Below are 13,361 nucleotides of genomic sequence, written 5' to 3' on the forward strand. Positions count from 1 at the left end.
TCGGTTGCTCTTTATTCTTTTTTTCGACCAACCGGAATTAAATTCGGCAGCTTTCCACGCTTCTATACGCGCGGGTTCGTCGCAGCGGTTCATGTTCCGCCGCAGGCTGTTTAGCAACTCGCACTGAAATAATTCTCGGAGAAATTTGATTTGTTAATTTGACATTGATTTTCACCGGTGGCCTCCATCATCGTCGTCATCGTCGTTCCTTTTCCTTGTCGTTCTTGTCGTCTACTCGTTCTTGATTGTCCAGCCTTCTCGAACAGCGTGTTTCGCGAGCGAACCATCGTCGTTTCCTTGTGCATGTCGCGCCGATTGCAAGAACAATGGCATTATTATTACAATTGCAGCACACCGGCTCGGGTGCTAAACAGTTTTCAGGCTTTGTGGCGACGCGCACGGACTTCTTGCTCTTATTAAATAAGGTGCTGCTGCTCGTAGCTACCTAGTCAACGTTATTATGAGACGCAATAATGACCGAAGTGGAGCAAAGGTTTACGGAAGTCGATCCAGGACAAATTGTATAAGAATACTGTTTATTCGATCGATTTGTTTGGCGTTTTCTAGCCGGTGTGAAAAATTGTCGAATCGTTGAAGTTAGGAACGTTTCTGTAATAAAATAGCAAATAAGAAAGGCTATCGCTTCGTTGTAATATATTTTTCTAACAGGTTTCCAAGGTGGGTGAAGAACTCATACGCTTCGTCAAATAAATTATATCATGAATATCAGCCAGTAATAATATTCTCTAGCGGAGTTTCGCAAAAGTTCCCAGCTATTTATACCCGCAGTCCTTCGCACGTTCCCTGGAACGTATCGCTCGCTGAAAAGATTACATAAGGCGTGAATGACGACAAAGTTCCGCGAAGAAAGCTGATGTCGGAGGATAACAAAGCAAACGCTAGAAAGGAAACGACTTGTTATCGCTTTTCTTGCGCTTTTCCCACCGTGGCTGTCCTTTTTCTTCGGCCACCATCGCAATAATTGTCGACCTCGCACGCATTATATATTTCTTGTCAATCGATCGTTTCGCTATCTCGCAGATATAATAGATATAAGCCGCATGAAGGAGCGGATGTTTAAAGCCGAATGCCTCCCGCGGGACGTGTACCAACCGTTTCTTGTAATAAATATGCAAAGTATGGTTTTTTACGTAGAACACACGTAGAAACATAGGAAGCTGGTCTGTATCCCGTAATCGAAGTGTACTCTGTCGCCCTGAAAATCACATGCAAACGACTGTGCTATCTAAATAGGTTGCCAATGGCCAAATATGATCGATAATCGAAAATGTGAGAAAATCAAATCTTAGAAATGCTTTAATCTTTTCGTAGAACCATCGAAATCGACTAAATTTTCCATACGAATGAAAAAAATCTGCAAACATTAAAGCTTAATTTTACGATTTCGAAAAGATTATTTCGTGGGAAAGATTGGAAATTGCAAGAAAAGGTACAAGAGCTTTCAGGACATGTTCAAAATCGCCTAGGACATTCGCAAATATTTGGAGCTCAAGAAGATTGATAGGAATTACGTGGATATCTCGAATGCATTAGTAAACAGCTGCGAAGGATCCTAAGTATGTACATCTTCAATTAGAGTGCGTTACATAAGCATAGTACAGGATCTATGATTAGAGCTACTTAGGTTTAATTAGTCTCTAATTCGGTACTGCATACAATATTATCCATTGTCAGCTTGCTCTCTCAGCAGCATCTCTCTCAATCCCATATAGCAGCTGTTGCTACAAGATGCTTAAACTAATCTGGTCTTGCTCCTAAATCCCTTTGATGGTTAGTAATTGAGGATATCTCTCATAAGGACCGTCCCTGGAGTGTATAGCGAATATAGATTCGTCCGCGTCAATGCCTTTCTATGCGGACTCGTCATTCCGTTTTCCAACCACGTGGCTGATTCGCGTCAGCCGATGCAGCCGTACTCCTAAATGTGCACCATAACCTAATCCATAGAGTATAGACGATGAATCCTTTCTTCCTTTTGGAACTATAACACTTTCGTGCCTGACGATATTCTACGTAGCATGTTACTAGGGCATCGACTACGGCGCCATTTGTGGCATGGTTGGATCAAAGTAGAGGAATTGTGAGATTCCTTACAGTATCCCGACCTAGGATTAGATTTATTAGTTCTTTGGTTTGAGATTTCTTTGAAAAAGACTTGGACCAACGTGAAGTATTGACTGTTCGATTCCTAACTGAATTTCGATTCCAAACTGAAATTTAATTTTCGTTACGATTACAATGTTTTTATGTCGAAAGTAACAAGCGAAAAGTAAACAATAACGCTTAACAGACTCATAAAAGCTCATAAGAATAATATAACGAGCGGAACTAAATTAGTAAAGACTACGCAAAACTGGTCATTTAACGAAGAGGAACAGTCTTTTTCTCGCAGAGGAAATATTTAGGTAACTGGAAATACTTCCGGCGATATAAGGGTGAAAGTAATGCTAGAGACGCGCTCGAAATTCAAGGTGCATTGAACATCTAGCGACTGCACCCCGGCAGAACCGCGTCGCTCCGCTTTCCAGGATTCCAGATGCGCCTCCTTTATTCGGAATTCATCGGATCTCGAATACTTTTCGACGGGACGCGACGGCAGATCCTTTGGAAATCTTGTGTGCACGGGTCGCGATTGTACCGAGGCAAGAATGTTTTTCGTTTGATCTGCCAGCGAGTCCTGAAAAATGTTCGATTCAAAAGAAATCGCGGCACACGTGAGTTTGAAGATACCTCTATTTTTCTGTAAATTTCCTTGCGTGTCGGGCTCCACGCGTCCTTTACCGGATGTATCCTATCTAAAAATATGATCCTTCTCGGGTATATGTGTAAAATATCTTCTATATCATATATAGATAGATAGATCATGCAAATCCGAGTTTATCTCATTTTTTTTCTTCCTTTTATCTATTCGTCAATTGTGGATAAAAGTTGTAGCGGCTGTAGTATTCATGTTACCAAACCAGTTGTGTTTTTTTTTGCTACATTAACAATGAGGTCAGTATCAAATTTCGTCATAACATATATGTGGTACCGTAGCGCTTAAGATGTAGATGTCGCTGCTGGGTACGGTTGCTTTTCTTCTCATTTTTGTATCGTGGAAGAAAAATTGGACTCCGGTCGCCGGGATTCGAACCCGGGTCCCGGAACATTCGTAACCTAAGGCGCTAACCACTGCGCTGCCGTCGTTCGACGCTAGTCAGTGTCGAGTGCTGGTATTTGCTATTGAGTGCCGCCATAGGCTTTTTTCCACGATACTACATATATGTATGTGTACTAGTTTCCCTGACATTATATCATTCTACGCCAAAAAGTTTATTCCGTTATAATATATAGCAATATATAATAATTCAGTTTATAGTAAATTACAATGTAATAATAAATAAGTAAGTAATATTTTGTATAGTCTCGGTTTCGAAGGAACATCTGATCGTGGAAAGGTTTGATTATAATTATTTGAGAAACGAACTCTCGAGTAAAATAGCATACTCTATCGACTCTTATTCTCTCCCATCGCGGTTTGGTTAGAACATGGTCGCCAACGACGATGGGCACCGACGAAGCAAGTTCACCATGGAAAAAAATAAGTAACTCAAGAACAGAATCACCGGTGAGAATTGCTTCGTTTTTGCCGGTGGCATTCATATACAACAAGCTCGTTACTTAACACCTCTGGAGAAGAAACTGGGAGAAAGCATTAAGTAAAAGCAGTACCCGACGATGTTGGGCACAAGCGCAAGGGAACACGGCCCTCTCTCATTCCTCGGCCTGTTAACTTTTCAACGAACCTTGCTGCCAGACTCAAAAGCTCTTGGTAAAGCGTGATTTACACGTCACGGAAACTTACCCCGTATTTTCCCCTACCTTACATCCGGCCTTCCTCTATTCCCAACTCTCTCACCCTGTTTTCTATGATTCTTTTCTGGAGAAAGACTCTGTTCACCAACTCTGCCCGTACCTTTCTCCCAGACGCAAAATATTTCGTTCTCATAAGCGTCCTATGATATTACGTTTCAAACGTTGAACATTTCGCACTTTTGGTATTTTACGATTGGTATTTAAAGTTATTTGGATTTAGTAATTGTGTTTAAACCGTTTCCAATTATTTTGATATAATTATGCGTTATGTTTTGAAATTTCACAAGAAATGGACTCGAAAGTTTGAGGGCATCCATTACGCAGAACGTTATACCTTACCATTACCATAAGAGAATAGAAAAATAGAATCGATATGATCTTTTACATATATGAATCGAAATCAGAAAGAAAATCAAACGAGTTCGCATGACTAAGGACAAGAAAGTTTGTATTAACCTAATGGCTAATTTGTTTAACAACAATCGCAGAGTACGTATCACGAGCATTGAGCAAGTCGGTTGATCGAGTAAACTTTAAACGAGGACAAGTAGATGAATAAAGCGCGTGTCGCATGTGAGTAATACTTGAGTGAAAATTAATATACAAGAGGATTTAAAAACTTGCGATGATTATGTACGGTACAGAAGACGTAATTATCTCGACAATTGTTTTGTTATATCGCTAAATATAGGAAATCTGTTGCTCGACTCTCCACTCGAGTATCGTTAAAACACTTGTCCTATTTAATTAGCTCTCGCGACGTCAAATATAATTTATAAGCTAAATAGTGACTATTGAAATTTTCGCTGATTTCGAGACGATTAATTCCAATTAGAACGTCCGTATTTATGAAAATTAATCTTCGTTCAAGAAATCTAGATTCGAAGGAACACGAAAAATATAATCTATTTATAATTTCAATATATGTAACGCAGAATTGGATTTGTTCGTTCATATCGATACTAAATTAGAGTCAGTGCCAAAATAAGAAATGCATGTACTATGTCTCATTTTCTGTACAATTTCAATTGGTTCAATCTTTCGCATCGATAGGAAGACACGAAGACGATAGGAAGAAAATAAAATAATTTGATTCTATCGTTCATTTTTCACACTAGCATCGCAATAATGGGGGGATGTATTACTGGCATAGCCATTATTGCCGTGCATTATTAGTTGTAGTCATTCGAAAGATATATCAGGAGGAGGGGTTTTTAAGGGGACAAAGGGAACGTAAAGGGAGAAATATCAAGAAGGTAACTCGCTTTTTATTTTCTTCCATCCGCTTGCCTTTTGCACAACAAAAAAGATTTTTTTACGAAAAAACTCTTCTTTCTGTTCACGACAACAAGATACAATAATGCTGCGTGAGTAGGATCGATCGATAAGAACTGTCGAGGCATTGAACATTGTTCGAGATATAAATCGTACGATGTAGTATCTCGGATAAATCTCGATTGTACGCATAATTAAGCTGCTTAATCAATTTCCGTTCAGAGTTCCATTTAAATGTCATCGTGTTAAAAAATATCGAATGTTCGACTACAGTGTTAGGAAATTTAAGGGGCGATTCTTGAAGCCGAAATAAGATAAAAATCAAAAATAAAAAAATTTTCGACTTTGTTTTTTAATTATTGATAATTACAAGTCGACAAACATATTGCGCCTTGTACGCGAGTAAACCTTCTTACATGAACGAAAGTAAGTCAGCCTAAGTAGCAAAGTGCACGGGGATCCTCAATCGAACGATATATGGACAGCAGTTTACCTCGGACAAACCATAGAGAAGAAGTTTATGATATTTGAAGACGTAAACCATTTTGCATAACGTTTTGTAAGAAAAATAGAAGATTCAACATTACTGCCTACTAATTAAAATCCACAATAGCATATCGAAAACGGCCTCATGGAATTTTCGAGTAGAGATAATTAATATTTCCTCTAATCTTTTGCCTTCATAAATAATCAATAAGTAATACTACATATAAAGAATATTTATACAAATTTCACACATGCATCGCGAATGTTCAGATCGTTCACAGAAAAGTCGTACCAAAAATAGCAATCGTTTTGTATTACAGTAAATGTTCAATATAGCCTCCGTTTTCTTGCAAACGAAGTACACGCACTGTAAACGAATAACACGCACTGTACACACCACACGCGCTACACACCCAAATCACTTGCGTCGGAATTAAATAAAAATGATTAAAGAGATAATAGAGAAAACAAAAATGAAGGAAATGAAAAAGTTCAAGGAACTAAAAATGAAAAGGCCCAAAAACATCTGCAGCAAAATAACTTAAACCTATTCTAAATCTACAATTAACTACAACTTTATGTTTATACAATTTTCCTATCGTTTCTCTTTTCCTGTTGAAATGAAGAATCATTTCAAGGACAGAAATCCTTCCAGAACTATTTTATCCTCTTATCAAGCTTTTAAAATCGCTAAAACATGTTACGTAAAAATGTAATAGTGGAGAGATATTCTTCGCCAACGCTTTCGTTTTCTTTGTATAATGATCTCGAAATTAGTCAGGGACAATTACGATATCTGAGGTGTTCCTTTTAAAAGCATGATTGGATATGCCTATTGAGAAAACGAATAGGCTGCTCCCCAGATGTGTTTAAAAATGGTTAAAACTACTTTGCAAGGATAGCATCATTTTGGCAACGGAAGCGAAAACATTAAAATAGCTATTTAACGCGACAAACATAATTTATCATTTGGCTGTACATTAATTTGTATTATTGCACATTACCTTAATTAATTCTTCGAGTATAAGATTAAACATTTTTTTGCTTTTGGTTTCTTTATCTTTTATTTTATGTGTATGTATGTGAATATTGTGAGCTGCAATGGTCAGTAATTTGTGTGGAAAATGTGTGTGGTTCATGCAAGGTAGCGTTCGACTACAGTTAGTAGCATCTCAAGAATACTTAATGCGTATATGATTTTTCTGCGGTTACCCGCGGATGGGACGATCGCGGTGCTCGTATGAAATCTGTATAAACATCGTATAAACATTTATGTATAATACAAGCTCGTGATATCGTTGCGACGTTTAGGAGTGAACGACCAGGCAAACTACGTGTATTCTCAAGCAATAACAGCGCAAATGTGTGTTAATTCCCCAAGAATACGCGTCGCCAACCTGGCCTGAAGTAATCCTTGCTAGACGAACTCTTCTTTCTTCTTTTTTTCTTCTTCTCCTTTCACTTCTTCTTATTCTTCTGAATTATGGCAACTTTTCAACGATCCGTAAACGATTTTTATTAATTACATATACGTTATTACGCATTATTTCTTTAATTATAATAATTTGTACATATAATGTAGAAGAAATTACTTATTTTCTATTTTTATTATTCATTGAAAATTCCTAAGAATAAGAATTCTCGAGTGTAAAGCACTGTTTGATAAAAACAATTAAATTGAAACTTATAAATTTTTCGTTTCTTTTTTGTATTTTGCTGGTAAAGTATCTACTGTAATCTGTAGATTTTAATCAATAAGATACAGATCGTTTACTCTCTTTCTTACATTGGAAAAGAACTGTGAGTTTGAATCGGATTCTTGAAAGCCATAATTGTTCTGTAAGAAAAGATCTTCAGGAAATTAGATCCAATGTATTATAGCGTTAGTCGTTTGTATCGAGAAGTTCACAAAATGCAACAGGATAATAATCAAAAGTAGACACGGTGAGATTCGATCGAAAGGGCGATAGTCCTCGAGACAGGTTCGTCCTCGATGTTCCTTTTTCACCGAGCGCCTATAAACTCATGCAGACAACGTATAAAACTAATGGAACATTGTTGTACTGGAATAAGGCTTCTGTGAAAGGTTTTGCTCCTGGTGCACGAGTATATGAATATTTCTGCAGTCGCGTGGACGTGGACACGCTACGAATCGCGTGTTCTCTCCGTTCCGTTAGAGCATCCCCAGTGGCCGAATGGACGTGGAAAAACAGTGAAATACGTGTCACGGATATTATAGGTACAGAGGTGAATATTTATTGCCGAACGACATTCGCGATATACCGTTTTTACGAGTTTGAAATTTTTTCGCGCGCGTTCCTTTTTATCGTTTCATCTCGCTGCACGATCGAATCAATATTATCAGTAGAAGTTTACAATTTGGTTTTCTGAACGATACATTTGGTTTTTAAAGCAACTCAAGCGCGACGCAACATAACTCGCATTTGAGTCGCGCGAAGAAACAATTTAATCGAGTAAAATTTCCACTAAACAGAGTATCGTCGTAAATTTTCGGAATAGAGAGGGCACAGCAGTGCATTTTCAATCCCCGGCAACTCGTTGGTCTATTTGTCATAGATTCTACGAGCGAAAGTAGCAATCGAGTTTTTCCAACCGATCGGTTTCACCGTCACGATCGTTCTGCGATTACAAAACGCACGGAACGCTTCGCGTTACAGGCGAACGCGCACGATTACAGGACGTGCTGACGGGGACGCAATTTCCCGGTGACGCAAACTGATAATAGAACGTCATACAACCTCCATGAATTCCGTGGAAATCGGCGAAGATAATAGGTCATGTGTATGTGTGTGTTGAGTGTCGGTTGTTCCTGCGCGCGTTCGAGGACCGTGGTATTGGTTTACAGACGATGCGAAGAGGTCGCGGTTGTAATGCTGGAAAAATTAATCGAAACGCGCCTTGGTTAGAAACGCAGGCGTGTGTGTCGCGTGCCCGACTAATTTTCCACCGTGAAAACGAGAGCATCGGCAGCAATAACAAAGTGAAGCATTTATTCGATGACCCTCGATACACTCTGGCTCGCTCCAAAACCGTAATGCCATCGGGGGAAAGGATGATTCACTTGGTTCGAACAAATGAGAATAATGAAATGAATTTCCCGGGATGTAGGACAGCTTCATAGCGTTTGATATAAACGGTTCATTCGTAATAGAAGCAACTGGTGCATTCTTCTGCTTTGGATTGCACAAAAACAATCGCGAAAAGAACGTGTTGTTTTGTTTTAGTTAGCGCGTTATTTTGCAGACTCTGCGAATAAAATAAGCAAATCTGGGAAATAGAGGGAAAATAACATGGAATATATGTACTCTATCAATTTTCTAACATTGACCATATCCAAGATCAATTTTGCAATCTACTTTCTACGATTAATCAGAAGATAATAAAAATCAAGGAGGTAACTTTTTCGATTTAACATCGTTAAAAATTCTATCTTTATGACGAAAGTTACCTTCGTCTTTTCCAATCTCAACCGGATATAGGCAATGACGAGAGGGGAAACGATGGCAAGGCGGAGAAATTCAGATTCGAACTTCGTCATGAACCATATTTCCTAGATCGAAGGTCGGAATCTTTCTACCATTCGGAACGATAGTTCGGCTACAAATTTTTCATTTTACGTTGTACACTATTTTGTTAAATAGCTGAGAATAAAGTAAGTGCGTCTTTATATAGCGCTTTACATGACAGACCATTAAAAAGGCATTAGAAAATCTTCGAAACGAATAATCACTCGATGAATAATCGTCACGAAAGCGTATCTAGGTTGAATTGAAACTTTTGTAGCGCTTCCTTAAAAACTCGTCAAGAAGCAATATACATATTCGATGAGCGACGTAGCAGGAAGTAGGGTTTGGTGCAAGAACGGGTTTTCGATGTTTTTTCAGTGCTGTTTTAAAACGGGCAAGATCTATGCATTTAAGAGTCGAGCCGAGTTTCTCGAGTCTCCGAAACCAGAAACATTCGGTTCGAAGAGCACTGTACTGCTGGTTTCCAACGGAGTGATCCTTAAAGGTCCTCGCCCGATTGGATGAAAATAAAAGGTGGACGCAACTGCCAATACACTTAAGTTGGCTCCGCCGTTGTGCTTGCTTCCAGTATCTTTCTAAATGGAGGAGAGAAGGACACAGTATGGTCTTGGGATAGGGATACAATGACAAGGGACAAAGAGAGAGACGGAGAAATAGGGTAGGCAGGAGGAACAGAGGGGCTAACAGAGAAAGAGGGCTGAAAACAATTCCATGATAATAAGATAGGAGCCGGTTCGTGCGATGTAAACCAGTAGCTAAAAGACTCGATTCGCGTAGGGTACAAATGTAGAAGGATAAAATGTGTTCTATGGAACGAGCTATGGAGTTCTTTGAGTTGTCTCTCTCTCTCTCTCTTTCTCTCTCCCTCCCCCCTCTCGTTCCTGTTTAGTAGTGCGCCAATGAAATACAAACATGGTTTGATATATCATGATTTTTAAGAATTGTATTATCCTACAATTATTTCTTCAATAAAAAGCTACGTCGCCGGAGGTGATATACGTACGATGCTACGTCTAATCTAATTACATATTACTCTGAATCGCAATTTTGACACCGTATAGTTACCGCACGTTCAAAAAACGGATATGTACCAGCGCGATCATTAAACGCATTAGATGAGATGTATTAAAATCGTGGAAACTTTAAACTTCTTATATTCCAAGTTGGTACGAAAAATGCTTTCTTTTATAAAATTGATATAATAAGATGTCAGTACAAATTCCTCTTTGACTTGCTTTTTATTTCATGTTGACAGGACTTTCAGTCGCACCTTCACTCTATGTGACCTATCCCAAAGTCCACACATGTACGGTGGGCAATGGCAGATAGTAAGTCATATGTCTTTTTACTGTTTACTATTCCGCGTACGTATTCCCAGAAAAAGATTTGGGTCACGATACTTTTCATCTATTCGTGCTGTACACGTTCCGCTTTCAAGTCCTCTGTCTCCGAAGCTAATTGAAATATCGACCTGAAACAAAGTGCATTATAAAAGGTACTTTTCTTTCTACTATAATTCGACCGAATACTGGGATGAATTTCCCAATTTTTTAAATGGTTAATAAAAAGAATAGGAAAGACGAGGTTCGTTAATTACTGTGATAATATGATTGAAAACTGAACGTTATTGAACACGTGTGCAGTCTTAAACATATTTTAGAGAATCCGCTTTACCAGATATTTTTTTCGGAACTAAAAGACAAATAACTGGGAGGTATCTGATTCTTCAGGAAGTTGAAAGACTGCCTTTTAGATGGGCAGGAAACGGCGCACTTTGGCGTGGAAGTCGAGACGATATATCTTTACGTCCTGCTTGTAGATTTATTGCGTTCGAGGTACTCGAGGAATTAGGCTGACGCGATCCATAGGTCAGCCCACGAATCAGTTTAGTCTCTGTTTAATCTTCTATTCCTATAAATTTTATTTGCTGCCTCGTTTCGTCTTACAAAGTTCGAAATTTTCAAAATAGATATGTAAAAGGATTTCTAACATCTCACAAGCACAGCACGAGGCAAGTTCGACTTTCTTAAATGATTTTAAACGTCTCACGAAAACTGTGAAAGTTTCGTATATTTTTTTGTGTAAAGTTTAATATTTTACTCGAATATCATTGTAAAATATGTCGTATAATCGAAACGTTTTGTTTCGAAAGAATACTAAACTTTTAACGAAATCCTCCTAGCCAAAATTATCCATCCTAGAACGGTATATTTAAAAGAAATCTCGTCTAATATCAAATGATAATCTAAGGTTCATCGTAAATTGTTTAATATTCTTAAAGTGAGGTAGATATGGGAATAGATGAAAAAGAGAATCTAAAATATCGGAAAAATGTTCGAACTCGTGCGAGTCGATTTCGAGGAAAAGTAATTTCGAGTCCCGAAACTGCTGTTTGATAAAGAAAAACGGAACACGCCCGAGGTCGTTCCAATCATTACAAAATACCTGCTAAAGACCGATTCGTTTTATATGCTTGAGAAAACAGTGTAATCTTTACCTTTTTCGGAAGGACACGTAGCGAGAGTTGTTCCATCGAGAGCGACGATGTCCAGCGTACGCCACAGTGCCGATTCTCATCTTTTACACTTCCTGCAAACGAAATTTCCGTTTACACGTTGTCCTTGTCGCTCCGTGGCAACTATCGTATACGGCTGGCCTGCAATTTATTAACGGGGCCCTTGTGCACGCCGGAAATTTGCGAGACACCCGGTTTCAAAGTGGCACCCGGCGAATCATGCGAAGCAAAGAGAACGAGACCAGAGTTCTCTACTCTCTAGGTCTAGAACCGAGAAAGGGAAAGTCAGAGAAAGAGAGGGGAAGAGAGGATTAGTATCGACAGGACTAAGGTGAAACGTTGGAAGGGCAAGGAAAGGGTGCATAATGGTGGTCGTGTTAAGAGGAGAGTTGAAGAGAGAGAGAGAGGGAGAGGGAGAGAGAGAGAGAAAGAGAGAGAGATATGAAGCAAACGGACGGACTGACGGACGCCGGATCCCCGACAAATGGATTAAGCGCAAATTGCTAAACTCTGTTTAATTTGGCCAAATGAATTTTGTTCCTCTAGCCCTTTCTCGTTTTCCTTCTCTCTTCTCTCTCTACCCCCTCCCTCTCCCAGCCCTCTCATTCACTCACTCACTTACCCACGCACCCACTTTCTTTCTTTCTCTCTATCTCTGTTGGTCTCGTTTTCGCCTTTATCAGAAAGCCTGTGTAAGCCTGTCTCAAACTTTCGCTCTGAAAGCTCGTTTTCTTGTGCAAAAGTGGATGCACGTTTGAGTTCTTGGAAAAAAACGTTTTATATCTCTCTGTTTCGTTTCCTTTTTATCGTTTTAAGAGAGGTTAAAATCGATGCGCGAAACTGAAAGAGTTGTACGAGGAATTTACACTTTAATATTTTATTAAGACAGCCTTCGTATCTAGAAACAGTGCGCGTATTTCCTACAAAAGCACCGGTATTTGCTGAAATTCTACCCGAGACACTAATCTTTTCTTTTATGAGTGGAACATTTTAATTGTCCACAGGTGGGTGCCCGGATGAAGCTTTGGAAAACAAACGATTGCGAAACGAGGGATGCGATTTAGTCTGGTAGTCAGGATCCGGTGGGGCGGTTCGAGGAAATGTCGAAACAGATCAAAAGCGTCTGGTTCGGTTATTACCACACGCATATCTCGTCCATATTGTTAAGGCAACTTCGTAATCGGACTACACGCAATATTCTCCCATATTCAGACGGTTCGTTTGCGCTGTTGGAAATCAGTAGGTGTTCATCTTCGAATACGTGCCAAAATCAAGCCGGTAGAGATTATGCCTCGCGTTTAGAATACGCTGCCGTGGATTCAAAATGGATGCATACAGTATAACGCAAAAGTTTTCGACCTGCCAGACGGAAATGTTTTGTTTTCGCAAAACGAAAGCTCCGCGTGCTATTAAATTAATTGTACGTTCGATTAATTAATTTTTTGATCAATATTCTAGCAATTGAAAAGATGTCCATTTAGTGCTTATTTTATCCCGTAATTGTGGATTTCGACCGATTTCTTGGGAGAATTTTGAAATATCGATAACCCGAAATCATACCTACATCGTGATACGATCTGATGGATAAAAAGAATGTATTTTCGGAACAGTAGTAAGATAAAATTCTTGCGATATTAGAAAACAGGAGAGATTAAGGAATT

This window comes from Bombus impatiens, unplaced genomic scaffold (assembly GCF_000188095.3).
Source record: "Bombus impatiens unplaced genomic scaffold, BIMP_2.2 scf_0095, whole genome shotgun sequence".
NCBI lineage: Eukaryota > Metazoa > Arthropoda > Insecta > Hymenoptera > Apidae > Bombus > Bombus impatiens.